The sequence below is a fragment of the Notothenia coriiceps genome, unplaced genomic scaffold (genome assembly GCF_000735185.1).
Source record: "Notothenia coriiceps isolate Sejong01 unplaced genomic scaffold, NC01 NC01_scaffold00037246, whole genome shotgun sequence".
Classification (NCBI taxonomy): domain Eukaryota; kingdom Metazoa; phylum Chordata; class Actinopteri; order Perciformes; family Nototheniidae; genus Notothenia; species Notothenia coriiceps.
This window is the reverse complement of record NW_011369947.1, coordinates 26,525,397-26,530,547: the sequence shown is the minus strand read 5'-3', so window position 1 is coordinate 26,530,547 and position 5,151 is coordinate 26,525,397. Positions and strand designations below refer to the sequence as shown.

At 41.7% G+C, this 5,151-nt stretch overlaps 1 protein-coding gene across 1 annotated transcript in view; it reads left to right on the top strand.

Annotated features, from left to right (window-relative positions):
- The window catches only part of LOC104966567 (laminin subunit alpha-5-like), a 45,649-nt gene that overhangs the window by 2,485 nt on the left and 38,013 nt on the right, over window positions 1-5,151 (top strand). The gene's annotated exons all lie outside the window — the stretch shown is intronic.

Genomic DNA, 5,151 nt, shown 5'->3' with positions numbered 1-5,151 from the left:
CAACTCTTTACAGTCTTTTTCCACTCTTCTACCTCTACTTAGTGGCGGGTAGGTACCATTAATATTAACACACACAAACACAGGAGAGAAATGTCACTCTGTGACATTCCTGCGAAGCCTTTTCTGGTTTGTGACCACAGAAAAGTCAGCCGGTTGTACACAAAAAAGCTCTGGTGACTATAATTGTCCTTTAGGACGTCCATGAGTTTACGGAGCAGCCCCATTGCGACGGAAGGAGACGTGTACAAAGAGAAAGTCTTTGTGTCTCCTGACAAACTACTCACGTAGTTTCTGTGCGTTGCCCCGACGTTTCGCAGTTCACGTACCTCACAGTTGTCAGTCTCAGGTCACCTAGCCATACCTCACAGTAAAAATAAACAATATCAAAGCCCTCTAACTTTTTAGCCATCACTTTCGGTCGATTCAGCCATCCCGTCGTTAATGTCTCTGTTTAGTGAACTACAGCAAACTGAAAGCCTGTACATTATTTATATCACACTTTATCAGTAGAAAAATGCAGGAAATGACTTTTTTAATGCAGTATTTTCTGATATATCGCGCAACACAAAGATATTTCGCTCTGTGCAAACCTTTGACTCTAATATCAACAACATGAAACAAGAATATGAACCTGGCTTTATCCGATGTTCACACAAGATGTTCTACATCCTGACACATCCTTCATCTACACTGTCTCAACTGAAAGAGGACCAGAAACACTTAAAAAATATAATAAAATGTGGAGACTTTGGGATATTTATCTCCCATTCTTTTACTTTTCGGGCATTTTACAGACCAGACATGTCGTTGATGTCACTGTTTACCAAACTACCAACTTTTTCTGAAAAATGCATAAAATGATGCAATATATGTTAAATACATGGTTTATTCATGTAATTACTGGGGTTCCATTTCTTCTGATTACCTAATTTGAGCGTACACATTTGCCGCGCGCAAACCTACCTCTTTTGGATTTGGAAAGGTTGGCATGTATGAAAGTAACATATTTACAAACACATGTTCTACGCCACTACATACTTACATTTAAATGTGTGCTGTGCTGCATCGGTTCAGCCATTCTCTGCAAGGGTTTTTGAAATTGGTCCGTGCGCAAAGCATTGTGGGGATTTGAAGGACGCGAAGTCTACCCATGTGCAGCCTCGAAATTACCCCCAAACCAAGGACGTGGCCTCGGTGGAATTCCAAGTATGCTGGAGATTGAAATAGTCCTTCGGCGGCACTCGATGACGTAGTATCCTTGAAATGTTGGCTTGGAAGCCAGTTTCCTTGCGATTGAGAAACGGCCAGTAATATTGAGGCTGTGTCATGTAGCACAAGGAGTAATAAATGCCCACACCGGGTTATATTTGAACTCTCTGCCTCTGCCTCCTTGCTTAGTCGGGCCGCTCAACGGTCAGCTTCACACTCCCACTGAGAAATATTTAGAAAAAATAAAAAAAGTAAAAGCCATTGTAAGCAATATTGCTCCCTTCTATATGATAGTGTTGCGCCTAATAGGATTATGCAAGAAGAGGCTGTGTGTGATGGAGAGGAGGGTAGACTCCCATGATTTACAAGCCTGACAGGAACAATTAGGAGGGCTCACTTAGTGGGCTATTACTCAACACATACAAAATGAAAAGCCTGCCTTTCATTTGCATCAATGCAGCCATAAGGGAAGCAAGTGGAATTGTGACTGAAAAGAGATACTCTAACTAGGGAGCCTATTAAAAGCTAAAATAGCCTCTGGATTTATATTTTTGCACAATACACATAAACATTTTTGGCACAGACGTGTTTTTCCCCCCTTGTGGGCTATCCTGCTACAAAACTCTTGACTCTAACCGGATACAACATGTTATAAATATTAAAGGCTGTGTATTGATAGTTGCTCATTATTGCCTGAATGTGTGTAATTCAAGTCGCACCACAAGTTGGAGGGGTGACACATAACATTACAGTGTACAGAACAGTCATGTTGTGCTACACACCCCAGGCTCTGTAATTATAAGCTTTTTTTTCTGTTAATGTAAAACAATAGGATTGAAAGGCAAGACTCTTGTAAAAAAATATGATGAGAGTATTCACAGCTAACTGATGATTATTAGTTTAACATGTTTGACATTCATAATCCTATACGGCATATTCTGGCAGTGTTTACTTCTATATGAGTGAGTGCAGGTAGATGAAACTCTAGAAACAGGACAGCACAGCAAGAGGCAATTAGAGCAGCTCCAGTATTTCTTGGCTGGCCTAATGGGTCACGTGTGCATGCAGCAACGAGGGACATCCAGCAGCTCCCATCCCCACATCTGCTGAATAAATGAGAGATCTCTCAAAAAAAGCACAATGTTCGTTGACAGCTGATCAGAGAACTGGCGTGAGATGCAACTAATGCAAGTATGGCGTTGTTTGTGTGCGTGTGCTTTGAAAACGGAGTGGCATGCGGATCACTGTTGCAACTTGCAACCTACATGAAAGATGATCTGGGCTACTTATCGGGAGTCTGTGCACGCATTCACTTTTGTCATACATTAAGTAGAGGAGATAGAGGTTTAAGCTTAATCCCACACCCACCTGCTCCTGTAGGATTTTGGACTATTACTGCCTGCTCTTCCAAAAACACAGCCCCTTTCCCCTTGTTCTTACTGTGATTTTGATCACTGCCGCCCTCAACAAAGTTTTCTGTTGCAAATCTGTCTCACACAACCCACAAGGAAGATTATACATTCAGTATGAAGCCTTCATGGAATTCATACTGGTAACCTTTAGAAGATGAGAACTGAAAAAAAGCTATAGACAAGGTGAGAGAAAATGAATACAAGTCTCACTTTTTAAGTAAAGGTTTTACTTAAGAATGGTCTGAGTCTATTTAAAGGTCCCCTATTATACTGTTTTTCATCAATATATTATAGGTCTCAGATATATATATAAAAAAAAAAAACATGTCTTTGAAGTGTTTGGCTCGAAATAACATAGGGATCATGCATTGTAGCATCCCATAATCCCCTCTGTTTCAGCCCTGTTTGAAAAGTGCTGATTCTGTGTCTGTTACTTTCGATGAAAATGAGGAGCCACTCCCCACGCCCCTCTGAGAGATATTTGGTTAAAAAGAACACAATGGTGCTCTAGGAGGAGATTCAGGTGATAAGGTGGGGGGGGGCTACCTTGGTTGGTTATTGGCTAATGGTTACAAAAGCCAAAACATCGTTATGACATCATAAAGTGGCCAAAATCTGATCAGCTCATTTTCAGACAGGTTTTTATATAAATGGATCAGGACTGGAGCTGAGCCAGAAGGCAAAGCTCTCTGTCTACCGGGCCATTTTCGTTCCTACCCTCACCTATGGTCGTGAAGGATGGGTCATGACCGAAAGAAAGAGATCGCGGCGTACCAAGCGGCCGAGATGGGTTTTCTCCGCAGGGTGGCTGGTGTCTCCTTAGGGATTAAGTTGAGAAGTTCCGGTCATCCCGGAGGGACTCGGAGTTGAACCCGCTCTCCTTCGCGTCGAAAAGGCCAGCGTTGAAGGTGGTTCGCACCCTTAGTTAGGGATGCCAACCCTGGGCGGCCTCTCTAGGGGGGTGTTCCAGGCACGGTCCACGCTGGGAGAGCCGAGGGGTAGACCTAGGACCAGGTGGAGGATTTATATCTCTTCTCTGGTCCTGGTAGCGCGCTTGGGACATCCCCCAGTCAGAGTCTGGTTTGATGTGGCAGGCAAAGGAAAGTTTGGGGGCTCTCTGTGAACTGCTACCTCGCGACCCGACCGCGGATAAGCGGGAGAAGATGGATGGATGGATGGATCAGGGACAAAAAGTGCGCCATTTTTGTGTCCTGAAACTTTCAGAATCTCTTCACACAGAGGGGACACATGTTTATGAAAGAGGATTTTGCATATATAGGTGACCTCTAAGTCGCCTGCCCTGTTTATCTGTCTGGTCATTTGGGATGGCATTAAGGCCTGCTGTGTGTGTAGTCCAGTGTTGGGCTCGTTGGCAAGTCACAACCCAGGTCAGATAAACGTAGGTCATCATGCTCTGCTGTAGCATACTCTGTGTTCTGCTGTAAAAATGTTACACACATTGTGTTTGACTCACCACAACCCCCGAAAATGACCAGTTTCAAATCATAATTTGATCAATTTGATTTCATCACACATTTTTTTCTTCAGTAAGTAAGGAAGCCTTTTTTTTTTTAAAGATAATAAAATAATAACAATTAACTTGTGTTTGTTGTTCATTCTGGATTATATCAACGAGTGTATTTGTATTATATGTATGTGTATGTGTATTTGTATTTAAGGGACCAAATTTACAGGGGGACATTATTATACAGTATGAACCCTCGACTGAATGTTTACTGTGCATATGTAATCAACTCTTGCGCTGAACCAGTGAATAAGTCCACGCTATTTTTTTTATCATTACTCCCCTAGGTGCTGCTCAACAAATTGCGATGATCTTAAGAGTGTCTTTAGTCATGACGCTCTGGGAAACATCCCTTAGGTTCAATCAAATTGGAGAATTTACTGCATGTAACAGACTTTTCTTAGGTGGTTCATGGTTACATCTTATTTTACAAACCTATAGATGTATAGTTAGAGTATTAATCTAGTACTGAAAGGCCTCTCAATGTCATTATACTCTTGAAATAACAGTATATCATATATATGAATCTATCAATTTTTCCCCATATATTCTCATGCAGCCTTTTTAAGGTGAATAACCCATCACCGTGTGTACCTTGTTTCTAACGCCTTATTCATTTTACCTTCCCCTTGTCGTTTTTAAGTCCCAAGTGGTTGCATCAACAAAGTTCAATCGGTTAATACTAATTTATCGATCTAGATTGCAATTGCAGAGAAGCATTGTTAGAAGAGGCAGTGTATAGGGAAACACTGCATTTGCTGTGTGTACTTGACACGGAACATGCCCCAGGTGATGGGTAGTCTATTTTGTGTTCCGTTGCAAGCATCCTCTGTTTCCGTTTTCTGAAAACTTCTTCAATTCCCACAACCAACAACTCGCTGGACGAAATATGGACAAAGTGTTGGTGTTTGGAGTGGGTGTATTATTTAATAATGTATTTGGGGTGCACACTTTTTTGTTTACTTCAATTGTATTTATATGTATCTGTGGTCATTGTCTTTTGTT